The sequence below is a fragment of the Oncorhynchus gorbuscha genome, linkage group LG09 (assembly GCF_021184085.1).
Source record: "Oncorhynchus gorbuscha isolate QuinsamMale2020 ecotype Even-year linkage group LG09, OgorEven_v1.0, whole genome shotgun sequence".
In the NCBI taxonomy this organism is placed as follows: Eukaryota; Metazoa; Chordata; class Actinopteri; order Salmoniformes; family Salmonidae; genus Oncorhynchus; species Oncorhynchus gorbuscha.
In genome coordinates, this window is record NC_060181.1 from 60,788,942 (window position 1) to 60,809,765 (window position 20,824).

Below are 20,824 nucleotides of genomic sequence, written 5' to 3' on the forward strand. Positions count from 1 at the left end.
GGATCAAACACCAACTCAATGTTGATTATTTTCCCCCTGATCTGCAGCAGTTCTACGTGCGAGTGGCTGAGGGTAATTGTCTACCTCATTGTGTGTGTTTGGGGTAAGCTTAATCATGATGTCAGATCCCTAATAAAAGGTCATTAAAAGCACACAGATCCAGGTTTTACATATGTTAGGCATAGGGGGGTCTCAGGAACCCTGTCTCGGAGGTAAACATGCAGCCTGCTTGACAAATGATGCTCACGCTGAGATCAGATCTTTAACAAGAGATCTTGTTATTAACCAGGTCTGCATAGATAATTGGCACTTGAGCCTGCGCGTTTTAAATCTGGCCAGAGCGGCGTCATTTATCACCAGCCCGAGCACGCTGTCCTAGCTCTATAATAAGGGCCCTGTAACTGATGAATCACGATTAAGCCCAAGATTGAGAACGGAGGAAGAGAAATGGTGCCAGAGCCACATTTCATAGAGCTTCGTTCAATATACAGAATATTTAACATGACATTATTTCTAATAGGAGAATCTATCCAGAGCAAGATGGTGGTGGAGAGACCTGCAAAACACCTGCAATCCCACAGCATCATGAGTGAGCTGAGCATCCCACTGAATATTGCAACACTTTTCTCTAATCTGCATATATGTCAGGTCTCATAGCCGGGGTAATATGAGGAATTTCGAAATGTTGCCATACCAGCAAAATATGCCATTTCCACCCTTATTTTTTTATTTTTTTAAAGTTCTCAAGATATGATAATACCTGCGTTATGAATAATGCATGTGAGTAAACATTTTTGTTCCATTTGAGAAGCTTATACATAATTTATGTGATTATTTTACTTTATCTTAGTTTGGTTTTAAAAGCATCTCCACCATTATACTTGCCCATATCAGCTGCATTTCCTTAGACAGAAATCATCATTTCCACAGTGCAAAAGGAGATTTACTGCTGTTATTCATATTGTTTATAATGCTCTCTCTCCGATAAGAACTCTAATCCGCCGTGAAAGAATACAGCTCAAGCACATTTCCTACATTATTCATAACGTGTCCACACTATAATTGGAGTTATGCGTTAGAATATGAATTGCGTATTGTCATTTTCAGCTCAATATGAAATGGATTATGAATTCATTAATTAATGTATACCGCACCTATTTCCCAATGGGTGGTAAGAAAATGACCTTTATTTTCCTCATTCTAAATCCTGATACTCCATACAGTAGTCTTATAAGAGCCCTTTCGCCCAGTTACCTTGCGATCGTTTAACATGACAGTGAGGGTGTGTGATCCCCCCCTTTATTTCACAGGCATATAAGTGTACCTAATTACAGATGATGGGATGGTGATCAGCTGCAGGTATGGGAGCCACCCCGGGCCTCGCCCAGCTCTGCAGCCCCAGCACCCCCTTGCTCCGCCAGGCATGTTTGGCAGCGTCTCTGCTCCCTGAGTCTCCAGCTGTCCAGTGGGGTGCGCCAAGTCACAGCAGGAACGCCTGCCTCCGTCTATGGCCCGTCTCTTTCTGGGGGGTTCTCTCTCTGCTTCACATTACTCAGTGGCAGACGGAGCAGGCTGCCAGCGCCCAGCGTGTCCGCCCACACACCTCTGCCCCGGAGCCGCCGGTCAGACCTTTCGGCTAGAGGAGATGATGGAGAGAATCTGGGATCCAGGAGGGGGGTGGATCCAGAGGAATCCGAGACAGAGGCCCAGGTACTAGCCTCACCTCCATCCTACAGGCAGATCCACGGACAGCCCTCTATGACATGGTAGTCTCTGAGTCTCCTCATTGGGGTGGGGGCTTTGAGGGAGGTGGGGGGTGGGGTTGGGGGTACCACTGAAGTGATAGTTAATTTAATGTGATGATTTTGAGATTCTTTCTGTTGAATGTAATGTGTATGAGTTGCTTTGTGATGTTGCTGATGAAATTAGACCTCATTTAAACGAATAACTTGAAATTATTTATGAATGTACAAATGTCTCATTCAAGGGGAATTTCTAAAATAATGGCATTGAATTAACTGTAGTAAGAACTCATTTGAGTGACAACACTTAACAGCTTGAAAGCTGTGCATCTGCCTGTGGAATGCAGAGATGATCAATAAGATTTACATTGCAAGAGTCTGTTCACTTTTACCACATCTGTCTACTCTCAACAACAGTTCTGAGATGAAAAGAAAAGGATTTGTAGTTTTGTAACTGTAATTTTTTGCTTAATTAAATTGCACATATAGCTAATTAATACAGAAATATGTTCATTGATCTCATTTCAAAATGTCTAATGTGACAAATACACATATGAATATAAAAGGTTAAAATACAACCACATTTAGTATAGACTAATAATCATTATTATTAGCTAAATAAATAAATGAAGAAAATTAAAGTGGGACATGTTTACCTTTACAAAGGGAAGCCCCTGTCCACTTATTTGCACAATCTAATTTGGCTGGTATTACTTTCATGTGCCCACAGGGGGCTCTAGTGTACCATAGAATCTACTGGCCTCTGTCAGCAGGACCATTCACTACCTTTCAAAGACTGTGGCACTGGTCGGGGAGACAGGGCTGTGCACTGTGCACTTTAAACAATTTTAGGAACGAAACAGAACACTGAAAACAAAACAAATGTTTAACCTAAATGAAATATACATGAAAAAGTGCATATGTAGAATTACCAAAATCGCACATGTACATGTAGTCTGTTGTGTAAAACTGCTGGAAAATACACTCAATTAGATGTACCACAATAGGAACAGTGTAGCCTATGTGTGCCTACAGGTATATCTATATCTAGACCTGCATGTATGTACGTATCTATATGAAACTCCAAGGTAGTGAACAGTACTTGATGAGCTAGCTCTGGAGACTTCTGCATTTTAATGATGTTGGAGATGATATTGTGTGTCCTTCAGCTTGTTATACTGACACAAGCACTCCATAAATCATCATACCTAGCTATCGTAAAATCAATACCAAAGTGCTATCTCAGCGCTAACCCGTAATAAGTTTTTCAGCTATCTAACAGCTTAAACTTTGCTGTAATGCCGTTCGACCTACAGGTTAAGATCAGAGCATGCTTAATTTGTTTTGTATTAAGAGACTTTCTAATCCTTAATGAAGCGTCTATTAGCGAGGCTTTTGTAGGCACATTGGTGATCAGTTGCTGGAACAGCCACTGCAATTAAGTTTGAATCTTTGTCCTGGAGCAAAAAGAAAAAAGAAAAAAAGAAAAGGCAAGCTTAAACGGTCAATAAATGTTAATCTAGTCAGATCTCGCCTGTGCCTTTGAACAGGACTCACGTGGGGTTTTTTCTCATACACTTGTTTCATCCTCCCCTAAGAGAGGCCATCCCTAATGGACACAGCCACTGAGCCCTGGACCCACCTACCAACCACTAATAAGAGCCCATGTGTAAGCAATATTGTCCCCATTAAACACATTATTAAGGGGCTTTGTTTAAAGCACAAAGCCGTACATGGATTCAGAGTCAGGGCCTCTCAATATTTGTTGGACTGCCTTGAGATTTGGGGTGAAACGTTGACTCTTTGGTGATGCTGATACTAGTCGGTTTCCGCAAACACACGTGGTGAAGCATTTTAGCAAGTCAGAAGGTGTATGCTATTCTTTTTAGAATGTTTTCTTTTTGCATTTACGCATTTACATTTTCATTCCATTCGGTTCTTATGCACTAAAAAAACGAGAGAAAAAAACCCCCAGAAAAAAATGTGGAGAAAAAAAAAGACTTGTGGGATTGGTTTTAAAATTATTGCTATAACTGGGCCAGCAATTTCCAGAAACGCAACATATGTAAAAGCCTTTGCACAAGAGACAAGCTATTGCCACAATTTCTGAAGCGTAAACAGCTTATGAAAGTCAAATGGAAATGTGGCATAATCTGACAAGTGGAGTCTCAGCTTCAAAAACAACCCTAACAAACCACACTGGTGTACCACAGAGAGGATATGTGGCGTTCTTTAAAACACGCCACAGGTGCCAGACACAATCACAGACTGACTTGTAAATGATGTTAACCAGGTGCTTAACATCATGCCATTGTTTTGTCCCTGCAAAGATACTATAATGCTTTTTAATTTACGTCACAACTCAAAGGATTAGTGACTGTAAGTACCATTCACAGCCGTACTGGACTGGCTCTCAGCTTCAAGAAAATAGTGTGTACTGTGATCGTGTTCATGGGCTTCTCAAACCAATCAGAGGAGCCTATATAGTCTACACACCGCGGCCCCTTTGAACCAGTCTGCCCGGGTGGCAGCCCCAATACATGTTTAAACCCAGGTTCCATAGAATTGCCATTAAAGTGACGAGGCACTGCTATCAGCCTGTAACTCATGTGTTTTCGGCAAGGGGAACACCCACATACTGCTGCTTTTTGGGGGGGTTCGATGTCTGCTGTGATTTATATCCAGTAAGAGGTGGCGGCCAAACCCTAAAGGTCTCAGCGGGTTGACCCTGGAACAGTTGTGTTTAGGGTCTGCTGCCTATTAGGCAGGACTGCAGACGGGGTCTGCTGTCTATTAGACAGGACTGCAAACTGGGTCTGCTGCCTATTAGACAGGACTGCAGACGGGGTCTGCTGCCTAGTAGACAGGACTGTAGACTGGGTCTTCTGCCTATTAGACAGGACTGCAGACTGGGTCTGCTGCCTATTAGATAGGACTACAGATTGGGCCTGCTGCCTCGTAGACAGAACTACAGACTGGGTCTGCTGCCTATTAGACAGGACTGCAGACTGGGTCTTCTGCCTATTAGACAGGACTGCAGACTGGGTCTTCTGCCTATTAGACAGGACTGCAGACTGGGGTCTTCTGCCTATTAGACAGGACTACAGATTGGGTCTGCTGCCAGACCCTAGTAGACAGGACTGCAGACTGGGCCTGCTGCCTAGTAGACAGAACTACAGACTGGGTCTGCTGCCTAGTAGACAGAACTACAGACTGGGTCTGCTGCCTAGTAGACAGAACTACAGACTGGGTCTGCTGCCTATTAGACAGGACTGCAGACTGGGCCTGCTGCCTAGTAGACAGAACTACAGACTGGGTCTGCTGCCTAGTAGACAGAACTACAGACTGGGTCTGCTGCCTATTAGACAGGACTGCAGACTGGGCCTGCTGCCTAGTAGACAGAACTACAGACTGGGTCTGCTGCCTAGTAGACAGGACTGCAGACTGGGCCTGCTGCCTGTAGAATGCATGTACCATGCAATACTGCAAACTCATAAAGACTTTCAACACATTGGCATGATGTCACATCATGTAGCTGTGACCGTGACATAACCAGCACATGGCTACTCACAAGGAAAAACAAATAGAGCCACAAACAAGGTTTTGTGGAGGGACATTCAAAATAGCATGTACTGTAGCCTACATTTTGACTATTTCATAACAAAATGGGCGACGCGGAAGAGTTTGTTGTCTTTTGACACGTTGCTTTTCCTTGTCAGGACAAGTCAGTGGGTAATGATAGATCCCTATACCTTGAGGTGATTTTCACTGCCCTCTGATGTTGACGCCAGTCTTCTGACTCCGGCGTATGATGGAAATCACTCAGGCTCTGGTGTCAATGTAACTTTTACCCATTGGCCTACGGAGCAGGGGTCTGTTGTGATGTGTGACTTCATTTGACTTTGATTGGTTATATATGAAAATAGAGAAGGCATACTGTATGTTATACTAGCATCTCCACCGCATTGGCTGTGATAAATAATCGATGCATTGTGGGGGGGGCTGCAGAAGGATGATATATGTCCTTGGGGTAATTTATGCAAACCACATACTTCTCCTCTGTAGGGTATATATTAAAAGCTTAAATGAATAGAAGGTGTGATGCTCGGTATGACCATAACAGTATCCAGACTGAGCATCTTTTTTCTCATCTTTAAATAAGTATCAGGTCACTGAGTCTTCAAAGCAACCGGAGAAGTCTGTACAAACACAATCCCAAATGTTAGCACCCTAGCATATTGTGTGTGACTGTGCTGGCCTCTCATGTGGTTCTGAGTCAGACGGGTTGGCCTGGTGGGGCAGAGAGCGGGGGAGGAGGAGGAGGGGACAGGTTTATAGGCCTGGGCTGGGGAGTGTCAGTGTGGGCGGGCGGGGTCAACTTTAACATGACCTGCCACTTCTGACTGGCCTTTAAACAGTCTGCAATCTGATCCTGCTGCTGAGCACTCGTTTCTCTGTCGCTGTCACGCAACCCTGCGTCGTCTGGAGAAGGACTGCACCATATTTTTATCTTTCGGATGATGTCGCCCCACAATAATGTGAAAAGGATTTCAATTTTATACACAGCATTATAATGTAATGTTCGACGGGAAATAGTGCCAAATTTGTGTTTAAGAAATGACTGTGTTCTATCGAGGAGCAAATTCAATTGGTGATAGCAAGGTTGATAGTCGTAAAATTTAAGTCAGCAATATCTGCCTATTTGCAGCCATATCTGCAGCAAAACAAAAACGAAACAATGTCTCCATATTATACGCCCATATTGGCGGCCACCATTCCAAAACATTACAGTAGCCTAGTTCTAGGGTCTCACAATTTTGTAATGTGCCAAAAAGTCCAGTCTGGCCTTTTTGCTGAGCATGGAGAGAGACGGAGAAAGTGAGATAATAAAGGTCTCTTTTTTGCTGAGCATGGAGAGAGACAGAGAAAGTGAGATAATAAAGGTCTCTTTTTTGCTGAGCATGGAGAGAGATGGAGAAAGTGAGATAATAAAGGTCTCTTCTTGCTGAGCATGGAGAGAGACGGAGAAAGTGAGATAATAAAGGTTTCTTTATGATGAGCATGGAGAGAGAGACAGAGAAAGTGAGATAATAAAGGTTTCTTTATGATGAGCATGGAGAGAGAGACAGAGAAAGTGAGATAATAAAGGTCTCTTTATGATGAGGCTCCGGCACACAGAGCCACAGAACTTAAACAGAAAAGATGTATCAGGAGGTGGGAATTACACTGCCCTGTGTTAGGCTGGGGAAAATGAAGCAGGCATTTCTGAGCTGGCTGGCAACATAACCTTCAGAAACATCCTATTTTTCATTAGAACCGTGTCAGAAGGCTAGGCCTTTAATAACATTCATCCGCGCACCAAGGAGAGGATAACTCAAGCTTTAGGCACATAATGAATGGGAGAATAGGCCCGGGCGCAGTTAAGAACGGAACAGGAGGGCTTGCCAAGTCGGCGGTAGCAGCACTCATGGCTAGCCTCTCACAGCACAGCATCCCCCGTATTAGTGCCATGCAAATGAACACTCCAATGCTTCCTGAGGTGTCTCTCTAATGCAGCCCTGTTAATGACAGTCATTAGAGCAGGGGGCCAGGCGAGAGGACTAACAAGGCAGCGTCCTCATGATCTTCGCATTTGAAAGTGATCTTCAGCAATAAAAACATGTCAGACCCCGTAGAAAATTGCAAATTGCCGAATTTGCTGACAGGACAGAAGTGTTTCTGCTGACTACAAGCAGCCCTTCGGTGATGGATGCATTCTTGACACAGTCTGGGTGTTTAGACTTAAGAAATAATGAGTATCAATGTCCCAGCCACACAATATGCAAAGATGAAGGAGGGCTGTGTAGCTTTAATTAAGGGAGGCAGAGGCAGGGGCCGCACTCTTCCAGAGTGACCCGGCATGATCAGCTTCTTATTGCTGTCATTTCTTGCCTGAATTATGGCCAAGAAGGTACAACCCAACAGTACTAATAAGCCTGACTTAATGTCAGAACAATGGGACTTAGGGTAGCCCGTACAGGGATTTGTTCATAAGGTGCACTTTTTGGTTTGTTTCAGATACTGCAATCCACACTTTTAGTTGTTGTTGCTATAATGTGTGTATTTTAAAAGCAGTTTCACTGTCTTTCATCTACCAATAGATTGGGACTCCCTATATCGGACACATAGTGGAGTTAGTGGAAAACAAAATGTCTTAAGGCTACATTAAATGGCTTGCCCTTGAATCAGATGTCGTTTTCTTGAGGGGGGGGGGTGGCGTTTAAATTCCCAGTCGATACGTTCAGCAGTCCGAGCTCCACTCCAGACCACCGAGAACTTATCCCTCACCTTCTCTTCTTTCTTTTCCCTAAATGTCTATGCTGTTGAGAACAAATCAAAAGGGTCTATTTTACTAATGTAACACTGAGCAGACTGCGAGGTGGCCCGGGGGATAATGAGGGAGTGTAGGAGATGTGAAACAGACAGGCTGAAATGTGTAATTGGGACAGAAAGTTTCACCCAAGCCAGCGACAATGTACAGGAGAACAGGGACATTAAGTTTCCTTGGAAAGTTTTTTTTTTTTTTAATTGCTCATCCCTTTCCTACACTGGTTACATTTGAGCTCTCAGCACCTCTGTTTAACTTCAAACCGTTACATTGACCTCCGCTTAAGAAGAATGTCAGAATACTCTTTCTGTGCTATTTCAAGAGTACCTGTGAATTACTGCAAATGTATGTATGGCATAATGACTGTACTGACCTGGTGATGAATACATAAATATCCTTTGCAGCTTTGCTCGTATGACACAAAATTTGAAATATGTGACACAAATATTTTAGAACAAATATGAAAATGAGCTAATTAATATTCCCAGAGACACTGATGATATACCATCCAAGTTCTTACTGGAATAAAATCATGGTTTCGCACAACTACAACAGTGCTAAGTGATCATTATTATCTATTTTTAATAGTAGACATGTGTAATATCTATTAAGGGGAATGTCGAACAAAATGACACATGTTTGGCTTGTTTTCCCCCTCTGGATACAAATGACAGGATCTTTCCCATTGTGTTCCACTTAAACCACTTCAATCAAGAGTCATTAGGTCTCTGAGTGGTTACCAGCGGCCTATCGACAGAAAGCGAAGGACACACTAATTAAAGGGCATTTAAATGTTTATCTCAGCAGAGTAACGGAGAACAACTTATCATTTAAAATGCAGTTTGGAGGAAAATCTCCTTGTACAGCAAACGACCGGTATAACATGTACACTTCCCTCTCTGCAAATTCCCTTTATAGAGGCATACACGGGAATGGATCCCTGAGGAATACTAAATGTGGTCATACGGCAGTCACGCAGGAGAAGCCACCAGCACCAGCTATGGTAAATGGCAGGTAAATATTCACAGTTTATGGTGTTTCACTTTGGAGAAAAATGAGAAAGTAAATTGGAAAACAGCTTTGAATCCCTGCCAGGTATTTACATATTTGAAATTGAATATAAGCATTCCACTAAAAGTAAAAAGAATGCGATATCTTTCATTTTTAATTGACTGTCACAGTTGTGCATCTACATAGTCATTCTATGGAAGATGGATAGGCGGTTTCATTGTCTTTATCATGAAGCTAATGCCGTTCTTAGATGAATGGTGGTAGTTACGGTGTAGGAAGTTGACTTATTCTACAAGTACCTTCCCTATTCTGAGGTGCTGCACTAGGTCACTGCCAGACTATAATGGAAAGGGATTAAACAAACTCCTGGCGAGGATTCAAGTCGTTTATCAAGTCGTTTATCAAGTCGTTTCATTCAAGTCGTTTTTCAAGTCGTTTAGTCGAATTGGCTTGAAAAGTATTTTCGAGAGGGCCATACACCACGTGACTCACACTTGACTGCCTCGCCCAAGGTAACACTGTGCTTGTCAAATAACTATAAACAAAATACCAACTCATTTGTACGGGACTGTTTTTATAACAAAACCACATTAAAAAAATCAAATAAAAAAGATTCCATCTCATTAACAGTGTTTCTATCCAGCGCCATTTCCCCAGACCTTGTTATCCATAATACATGTTCACTCCAGCTCTGCTGCAAGTAGCGGCTGCATTTTGTTACCATTGTTAGAGAGATATTGATTAAAGTATGATAAGAAAGCCCAGCACCAGAACTGAGGAGCTTCTACAGACATGATTAAATATACTGCGCTAATGGTAGACTTGTATATTATAGAGAGGAACAAAAACTCTCTCCAACACAACCACAGCTATGTAAGATAAAACAAACGATAACTCACCTGACAGGGTCATCACCGCGTCAAAGGCTCTCTGTCTCGCCAATGACGTCAAGCCATTCCATTAAGCGCAATACCCCCGAAAGGAAACACATTCATTGACAATAGCAACTGCTGTGGCTATTATATCTAAACCAGCTAGGCCTCGAAGCTAGCTCTAGCAGTATCAGGTATCTTGCTGCAGTATGTTGGCAATAAAAACTGACAGAACCTTCATTATAAACCAGTTATGATATTCAAAATCTTTCCAATGAAAATAATGATACCGTTGGCAGCCTGGTGATAGGATAATGACTTCAACAAGGCCTATACACAGCAAGCCTGCTCAACATCAAGATGTTACGGTTCATTAGCATGATCATTTTGCCACGAATTTGTCCTGTTTTTATTTTATTATGCGGTTTCGCATGTGTGCCGCTGCTTTATTTCTATTTGCACATATTGAATGACATAACAGGAGAAAATGTCCCCTTGGTCTGTGTTTCATTCCTCACCTTATTCCCAATGTCATTCATTTAACATCCGAAGGTAACAAGGCTTTTCCACCCGGTGCTCTGTAACGGCAGCTCTTTAATAGCCATTTCCCGGGTTTGGCGAGGGGAGCGAGGAACATGTTTATTTGTGTGTCTGCACATGCCTCTCCAGCGATTCTCTCTGCTCCACTCACCCAGCTGCTGGCTGGAGAAGTGATTCATGGGCCTGACAGATGCCTGGTGCAGCTGGATCTGTCCTTGATCATCCCAAAAGCCTGGACAGCACTGTCATTCACCATTGCCCAAATTATCTCTGTATTGACTGCAGAACCCTCTGTGACAGCGCCGTAATGGCTAATTACCCAGGATGCTTTGGGTACTTTTAAACCCCAGAGTGTTCTCCCTCTTGCCATACTGCTGCTGCTGAGGCTTGCTGCGAGGGGCACCTTTTCCCCCGTCCCCACCTGAGCACCGTTTCCTAAGGAGGCAGGGACAAAACAGCCAAACAAAAAGGGGGAAAAGCCTATTATCCTTTTTCCCAGACATTATGCAGTGATTTCTGAGCTACAAAATATTTCTCCAGTGGCCTCAGTGGGACTTGGTGGGCTGTATTTCCTCGGATCTCTCCAGATAGGGATTTACACATAAATGACCATTTTCTATTTGTATGTCATCTATCCAGTGACTGTGCTGCTGACGTTCTGCATGTCTTGGGGTTTATCTTTTGGGCTTCCGGTTCCTCTCTGGAAACAATTATCAGCATCAATTTAAGCTGAGAAAAATATTCTTAGAATTAGCCTATCATTATGTTTAAAAAAATACGCAAAATCACTCCCTTGAATTGTGCACTGTCAGAGCTCTAGCTAAAGACTGAAACCGTAATATCAGAGTTATTTTTTCCTTCAAAATTCAAATTTCGCAATCAAGTAAACTAAACTGAATTGGGGAAAAGAACAAAACATCCTAACATATAGGTCTCTAGAAATGCTAGCTTGGGAAATAGGTCTACATTTCAATGAGAGAGTGACAGAGATAAGAGACAGGGTGAACGAGGGAGAAGAAGACACCGAGAAAGAAGAGGAAGGTGAGGGAATAGAGGGTACAAAATCCCATTCTGACTGTTAGGGAAGATGATGAGGTCCCCTGAGGATGGAAAGAGCAGAGAGGGAGCAGCTTTTCCACACAAAGAATACAGTAATTTGCCACATCCTGTCCAGGCCCTGAATGAGAGCCACTCTGTCCTTAATTACCAGGATAACAAAGCCATCCCCTCCCGGCCTCTCTGCTCCTGCTCTGGTCTCGGTGTGTTCCTCACCCCCCCCCCCCAGCCGACCAACACAACACCGTTTCATGCTCCCAGTGCATCGTCTTCCCCATCAGCATAGAGGTGGAAATGGATGGTCTCTATAGTGATTTGCGGAGAGGAGGGACGACAGGGCGGAGCACCAAATAAAGCTGAGAGAACAGCCCTGCCTCAGTTAGCAGCAGCTCTGATCTTGACGGACAGGGGCACAGGAAGGACGGGGTGACACCATGGCCTCACCTGGCTAAACTAGCTAGCTGCTCTGACAGCTCCACTGTCCATACATAATGGGAGCCCTTTACACAAGCCATTTCTGCTGATGGGTGGATCAGAAGCTCAGCAAGGTCCTCTGCTGATGATATAATGACGGATCGTTAAAAATGTCATGATCACCTTAGTCACCTCTGGACCACAATTAATGGTTTCATCATTAGTCAATGCTGAGAGACCAAAGTACACTCAGTAATAGGAAAAAAACAGGCTAATTATTATAGCAAAATAAAATATTGTACATTAACTATCAATTCATGCTGCTTTCGTTCTGACAATTAGTCATCATCAATAGCAAAAATGATCTCAATAATTACAAAAACTCGAAACATGTTTCATCAGACACACAGAGGCTTTCGTGGTCTGGTCTGACAATCAGTGTTGTGAGTGGACCTGAGTACGGGGGGGGATGTAAGGGGGATGGCCTTTCGTCTGGCTGTCGTCTGTCATCTCCAAGATGCTGCTGCTGCTGCTGCTGTCTGTGTCTGCTAGCCGGGGCTTTATTTGCATTGGCCATTGCATATGTATGTGTACATACATTCTGACTCTACAGGAGAAAAAAAAACACAAAAGGGGAGTCAGCCAGGACTGGCATGATTACAGACCTGCTTCTCTATGCTAAAGTCAGGTCTTACCGGGGGAGGGTGACTAGGCAGATTAACACCGTAAACAAACAAACAGCTAGCGCTCATACTAGGCGCTGAGCAGCCAATTGGAGGGGGGCTGGCTGGCTGGGCTGGGGGACTGTCTCTAGGGGTTAAGGGTCAGTGGGGTGTGGGTGTGTGTGTTACCAGTCACCTGCTGCTAGATCCCATTAGCACAGCCTGGGGGTTAAACCAAGCATCACCATGAAGACCTGTCAGGGGACTGGTTACATATAATAGGCTGCTTTCATCATTAATTGTAGCAATTCACACTCATTTGATGAAAGGAACAAGATAAGGACAACAAGAATGGAACAAAAGCATTAAACACACATTACTTTTAAGTGAGCGTACAATGGTTGACCACCCTTAAATTTCATGGGCAAAAATATTTCTGCTTTTTTGTTTTTGTTTTCATATGATACTACAAGCAGACAACATGAGACTTTCGTATCATCTCTCCTCTCAGTGGTACTACAGTGTTGCCTAAATCTCTCTGAAAACCACGGTACAGAAGCTTTTGGTCCCCACCAACCGAGAGGGGGACAGAGGGTGCCTAAACCTTCCCATATGTTTGGTTAAAGTAAATAAAAAAAGGTGTGGAGAAATTGGCAATGCGAGTGTTAAATGAGATGAGAAGTGACAGTTTACATCTCCAGCCACAATTAACACGTTGATGGCGTTTTTTCGCCTAGGCCCCTCGCAGTGATAATGCCTGTTGTCAAATCTGTTTAGCACGCCAAATCTCCTGGAGCCTTCAGCTAGGCTGCAAGCTTTTGACAGATTGAAGGTTCAGAGATAGGCTATCATGACAGATGGAAGCTGGCATCGATGTTCAGCTCTCGCCAATCACAGGGGACCTGCCCCCCTTATTCTGCAGGGCGCAGCTCCGCAACCTTCCCCCTTCTGATGGGAGCGGGGGATGGCATTGTTAAGCAGTGCATCTGTGAGACTTACACTCCTCTGATGGAAGCATAAGGCAAAGAGCTCTCAAGCAAAAGACGGCCACTGCTGTAAGCGCATTTCAGATATGATGGGAGGCCAGCTCCAGGGAATTGTGGAGGAGAAAAAGTTTGAAACATTTTGAGAAAAGGAGGGCCCGGGAGAGAACAGAGGGATTGCGGCAAGACTCAAGCTCTTCAGTAACGCCCTCATCAAATCTGATTAGCACTTCAAAATGCTAACTACCCCATGTGCACATTACACAATAGAGGCTGTGATTTGTAAAAACAAAAGGGATATGATAAAGTGCTTAATTCCGAAATGTTGCTTAATAGTTATTTCTCTCTGTCCAATTAACTGGATGTGTCTTACTGACTGGAAGAGTGACATTTGTTTATTAGAGCAATCCAATCTGACCCACTTAAATGTTCCTTTTGGCCGGGTAAAATCAATTAGAAAGACCAAGCCTGGGTATAAATTCCTCCTTAAAACTCATACTACAGTATGATTAGCCTTAATGAGTTCCATCTGAAAGCGTGCCACTGAAAGAACTCATTAAAGCTGAGCTTCCTGTAATCAGACAGGCTAATATGGATTTTGCATACACTAGAAATGGTTCTGAAAGAGAAAAATACATCAGGGCCTCTGAAACACAGCAAAGCATCCGGTAATGAAGTACCTGCCATCCACTGATGGTACCACAAGTGTTAATGATCGCTATAACGACAGTTCAAGCAACAGCCGTTTGATTTACAATACACCTACTGTGAAGCACCACTGCGACAAAACCATGTGATAAACACACGCAAAACAACAGAATTTTGAAATCCAAGATGGAAATGACCAGTTACTAAAAAGATTGGGAGAAGAATGCAATGCTTACTTGTAGTATTTCCTCAGGTACATAAACAACTTTGAGATGCAGGGGCGTTGGTTTACTTGCTGGCAGCCCTCTAAGTTGTTTGGTCTCTCCCTCCCTGTTTAGGCGAACACATTGTTGATTCAGACCCATCATGTTGAGGCTTGAGGTCACCCTGTCTCAGGCTTGGCTAGTTAGCTGCAGCCCACCTGATGGCCCAGAGGAAATCACAGCAGCCGCACTCACAGGAGAGGGCCTGACAGCCAGGCCCCGCACAGGAGAGAGGGGTCCAGCCAGGGAGAGGGAGGGTGAGAGAGGGGTCCATTCTAGAGGGGAAAGGGGGAGAGAGGTGTCCATTCTGGAGGGAGGGGGAAGGGAGGGGGTCAAGTCTAGAAGGGGAGGGGAGAGGGGTCCATTCAGGAGAGAGAGAGGGGTCCAGGCTAAGGGGTGGAGGGGGAGATCAAGTCTAGAAGGGGAGGGGGAGAAGGGTACATTCTGAAAGAAGGAATAGGGGGAGAGAGGGGAGAAAGAAGGATCCAGTCTAGAAGGGGAGGGGGTAGAGACAGGGAGTCCAGTCAGAGGGATGGAGGGGGAGAGAGGGGTCCATTTTGGAGAAAGGTGGGGGGTAAGGGGGAGAGGAGTCCAGGCTAGGTGGAGAGAGGGGTTCATTCTGGAGGAAGGCAGGGGGAGAGAGGGGTCCATTCTGGAGGAAGGCGGGGGAGAGAGGGGTCCATTCTGGAGGAAGGCAGGGGGAGAGAGGGGTCCATTCTGGAGGAAGGCAGGGGGAGAGAGGGTTCCAGGCTACGGGGGAGGGGAAGAGAGGGATCCAGCCAGCGGGAGGGAGGGGTGAGGTTACATACTGCATAACAGGGGAGGGAGGGGGAGAAGGGGTTCAGTCAAGGTGGGAGGCTCTATAGAAGGGGTCTATTCAGGCCCAGGGTGAGTGTCCATAACAGGGAGGAAGAGCATGAAGGGGTCCAGTCAGGGAGAGGGATTCATCCATTTGGGGAAGGGGGTTAGGGGTACAGTATCTAAACATTGTGATTTCATTCTTATTTAAGCAATAGTAAAACAGCGCTGTGCAATCTAAGAGGTTTAAGTGTAAGTTATCATGAGGAACCTAACGTTTCTTAAGAGGAAAACCCTGTCTACAACATGATGTGATGAACAGCAGCCATTTCCAGCTCCCAAAGTCTCCCAGTCTCTCCTGAGAGTCTGTTTCATCCCCATGATAGCCAATAATAGCCCATTGTAGTCAAATGCTCTTTCTCCTCACAGTGACTGAATGAGGACACATTATTTACTGAGAGGAGACAACGTAACGCACCCCCTTTCTCAATGCGGGAAAAATTGCTGACAGGGAGAGGACCAGTTTCCTGGCAGAAATCATGCTACACTTACTTATATTTATAGTAACGTTTAATAACATCCAAACAACTTGACAGTCCTTCGGTGCGCGACCTCTAAAACCTCACTCCCCACTTGTTCTACTTCGACGAGAGATGAAACGTGAGGAATCAACGATGCTTTTCTTTTACATATGCCTGTGGACCCTGCTCACTTCGTTCGTGTCCTTCGGTAACAAATGCAAACCCGAACGCGCTTTGCAATTAAAACACACGTAACAATGAGTTCATAAGAATCCATTAGAGCTTTAGCATCGCCGATACTTTAGGTAGAGTTGGCCAGATTAAGACGTTGAGGGTTTACTCCGATTGTCTCTCCTCAAGAGGAAGACAAAAAACACAAACCCATGTATGCATCTCGGAACTGTTTTTGATAGATCAGCCACTTGTGATTAGTCTTCATATACATAAAATACCAAATGAATAGTAAAACACTACAATAAATCGGTTATTTCAGTATCCTATTTGACTGTACACAATTATGAGTGTAGAGCACAAATGAAAACATAAAAAGACTAACTAATTATGTATCGTAAAAAAAAACCCAGAAAAACCTAAACTAGTGCTCAGTGGATAAAATACGTCTTTCCTCAAGCATTTTAATGGTGCAATTACTGTAAAATGCATATCAAAATGACTGTATCCATGTTCCAATGAACAGATTTCTTTCGAGTCCCATTTTTGCCCGTGTCCAACGGCATCTGGAGACAAATGCCTCAACACAAAGTCACACAGTATTAATGCTGTGCGTGTGGTGCTGCAGCACCAGAATCTTATTATCTTAGTTGGTTCAGCCTCATTAGCTGTTCCATGCATATTAATGGTTGTGAAATGGAACACTATACCCTATTTAAGAACACAACACGCTCAAAGTACTCGCTGCGTCGAGGTTATGGGAAATAACTCACTCTGCAAATTGCTATCATCGGGCTCTTAGCAGAGCCCTGCTGTTTTCTCTACCCATAAGCCCCTAGTTCCTTCATCTAGGCAACGTTTCATCAACCTGCCCTGTAGTCAGACGCCATTATGGCTAATTATGGAACATGCTAGCGTGTTGAAGTGACTTGCTTTCCCCGAGGCCGGCGTGGCTAGCTGTCCTGTCACCAAGGCCAGGGTCAGCCTTAGTGCCGAGGGGGTCCACAGAGGGAGACCATGTACTAATCTCACTTGCATTGAAGTGGGCTTTGTAGACTTATGCAGGCTTATCTATCATGGTCATGGCTGCATTAGAGAAAAGGCCTCACGTCTGTAGGCAGCGAGGTAGAAAGGAGAGCAAATTAAATTCTTCTCATCTACCACTTCAGCTGTGTCCAATTGCATCACTCCATTCGGAGACAGAGAGCCATACGAGTTCTTAAGGCTAATACCAGCACCTTGCAATTGAGAGGCAACACTCCATAAGGACTCTATTCTCCTCAATAAGTTTAGCCAAATTCCATTATGTGATTACTAAACCAGGATAATATGACATTGATCAAATGCATTTTCTTCCTCGAATTCCAACAGTGCGTCTGCTCGGCACACAGACAAATGGAGACCTGAAATGGAAAATACATTTTTTTAAACCCTATCCATTGTCTCATTAGCCATGAAAGTCTCCTAGACCTAAACTCCCTCTGTCTAATCAAGGAAAAAAGGGAACTATATGTGAACACAAAGAAATCTTCCATTGTGAGGGGCATGAAACAGTTACCTTAGCTTTGAGCGCTCCTCACTCACAGCAATATAGTGGAGGTATGAAGAAGTTCCTTTGGCAGGTGCGTTGGGCTGTCAGGGCTGGAGATGAGTTGGGCTGTGGGATAACATCTTGCCAAATGCTAGAAGCTTGTCAGTTAACGGTCTGCCAGGAGAGGTGGAAAGCTACTAACCTCCCTGAGAGAAGACAAAGACCAAAAGTTACTACCCCTTTAAAAAAGGAAAGTTTGAAGATCCACATTCTTAAATTAAATGACTGATAACTTGTGGTGAAATTAACCTTTGGAACCTAAGATAATAAAAGGTAATGTATGGTATTCACATTTGCAAATACTGCACGTGGGACACAGATCAGATAGATTCAGATTGACAAATACCATTGTAGCTTATAATAAGTACACTACATGACCAAAAGTATGTGGTCACCTGCTCGTCGAACATCTCTTCCCAAAATCATGGGCATTAATATGGAGTTGATCCCAGCCTCCACTCTTCTGGGAAGACTTTCCACAAGATGTTGAAACAACCTTGCTGCGGGGACTTGCTTCCATTCAGCCACAAGAGCATTAGTGAGGTCGGGCACGGATGTTGGTCGATCAGGCCTGGCTCGCAGTCGCCGTTCCGATTCATCCCAAAGGTGTTCGATGGGGTTGAGGTCAGGGCTCTGTGCAGGCCAGTCAAGTTCTTCCACACCCATCTTGACAAACCATTTCTGTATGGACCTCAATTTGTGCACAGGGGCATTGTCACTTTCAAAACAGGAAAAGGCCTTCCCCAAACTGTTGCCACAAGGTTGGAAGCACAGAATCGTCTATAATGTCATTGTATGCTGTAACTTTAGTTCCAGTGAAGGGAAATCTTAAGGGGCCAAGCCTGAACCATGAAAAACAGCCCCGGACTAGTATTCCTCCTCCACCATACTTTACAGTTGGAACTATGCATTGGAGAAGGTAGCATTCTCCTGGCATTCGCCAAACCCAGATTCATCCATTGGACTGCCAGATGGTGAAGGGTGATTCATCACTCCAGATAACGTGTTTCCACTGCTCCAGTGTCCAATGGTGGCGAGCTTTACACCACTCCAGCTGACGCTTGGCATTGCACATGGTGATTTTAGGCTTGTGTGCGGCTGCGCGGCCATGGAAACCCATTTCATGAAGCTCCCAGCGAACAGTTATTTTGCTGATGTTGCTTCCAGAGGCAGTTTGGAACTCGGTAGTGAGTGTTGCAACTGAGGACAGATGATTTTTACGCACTACAGCACTTGGTGGTCCCATTCTGTGAGCTTGTGTGGCCTACCACTCTGCGGCTGAGCCGTTGTTGCTCCTAGACATTTCCACTTCACAATAATGGCACATACAGTTGACCGGGGTAGCTCTCGCAGGGGAGACATTTGAACTGACTTGTTGGAAAGGTGGCATCCTATGATGGCATTCTTCAGTAAGGCCATTCTACTGCCAATGTTTATCTGTGGAGATTGCATGGCTGTGGGCTCGAATTTATACACCTGTCAGCAACGGCAATAGCCAAATCCACTAATTTGAAGGGGTGTCCACATACATTTGGTGATGTAGTGTATCTGACCAGTGTCTTGGCAGAGCATTTTGCAGTGTTCCTTTGAGAAACAGATACTTGTATCTTTCAGTCCGCTTGTCTCCATCATGGAGTAGTCACACAAAGTAGCCCAAGGGCTGCCTCCTCTGTAAGCCAGGGACACAATACTGATCTGTTTGAGGTGAGCTGAGCTGGAGTATTTGTCCTCTAGTTCCTCTGAGCCTGTGTCCCACAGACACCTTGTCTGTCCAAGTGACTGCCTGCATATACTCCCGCTCTTGTTTACTATGGTTCCACTGACTGCAGCAATGAATCCAGCTTATTGAACTATTTTAATATGGCCACATGAGTGAATGGAGCACAAAGGCATTACATAGAGAATATGGCTGCTGTTATTGATCCAGCAACCTGGGCGCTGCAGAGCCATGTGGATACTGGGCCGCTCCCGTTGCTTTACTTTGATGACTCTCAACAGGGCTTTACAATTCACCAAGAGCTTCTGAGAAAGCTAAGTAGGAGAGCAACACTTTTCCTGACTGATATATGGGGTGCATTCAATTTGAATTAATTTGGCCTCATGATTGAAAATACAACCCTGGCTCATGCTTACAGTCAACACTAATTCCAATAAATCCTTCTTCTATTTGAATAATTTTGCTTTAATTATAATAGCAGTAACAATAGAGCACGGCGAGATAAATAAATAACTTCACTGTCCTCCCTGGAATAGTGCTGATGCGGAGGCCTGCCTGAGCATTATAAACTTAATTAGCAGAAGATTACTATGCAGTGTGCAAGGCTGTGGTCCAGAAAGACATCATTAGGTCTTGTGATGGGGATATGCCTTCAGCACATTGATTCTTTTTTGCTCCAAGAACAATGCAGATTGCAGACTTTATAATTGGGCTTTCCGGTCACTTGTGACTTCCAGTGTGTGTGGCTGCCTGGCTAGGCTATCTCCATTCAAACAAAAGGGGATGAGAACAGAGAGATGTGCCCTTTGAGCACATGCAATGGGGAAGATGTGTGATGGATTATGAGCCACACAATGAGATTCGGGAATAAAACAATTTTAAAAAACATACCATACGTGCAATATACATGAATTTATTACACATCAAAAGCTTCGATAGAGCCTCGACTAAACACAATGAATAGCTAAACAATGAACAATGCAATCATGCAACATTATTTATTGAGCACAGTAAATGAAATGGTTTTCATTATAATCTATTGCCTGTTACGTGGTAAATATGACAGTCAACGGCTTGGAAAGAAAGAATATGGTTTACAGATATTGTCGCTTTTAGTGGCGAGCGATTAGTGGTTTTTGAGGTCGGTTTGATTATTTAAACAATGTGCACGGTTATCGATTTTTGATGAATGCATTTAATGTTATCATCATTTAGATTTTTTTAAATGGAAATTCCAAAGCCAACAATAGTGAACATTCAAATGCAAAAACATTGAAAATATTCCATTGTCTCTGTCAGGTCCACAATGGGTAGACATCAACAGAAATAGAGGACATGACTAAGAAATAATAAAATATTTCAGTTGTGTATATTACTTTATTATTTTTCTTTCCTTAAGGTCATCACCTCATCTCTGCTCAGGTATTAGCAGCCAGCCAGACCATCTAACATTATCTATGTCCTCCAT

The 20,824-nt window shown here is 43.9% G+C and overlaps 1 long non-coding RNA gene across 1 annotated transcript in view; it reads right to left on the reverse strand.

The window, feature by feature from the left end:
- Positions 1-15,908: 15,908 nt before the first annotated feature.
- LOC124042893 overlaps positions 15,909-20,824 on the reverse strand; it is a 48,358-nt gene continuing 43,442 nt past the window's right edge. The window contains exons 3-4 of the long non-coding RNA XR_006840222.1: positions 17,607-17,785; positions 15,909-17,451 (exon numbers count right to left, since the gene is read on the reverse strand). This is a non-coding gene — a long non-coding RNA (uncharacterized LOC124042893). The remainder of the gene's footprint in view (positions 17,452-17,606; positions 17,786-20,824) is intronic.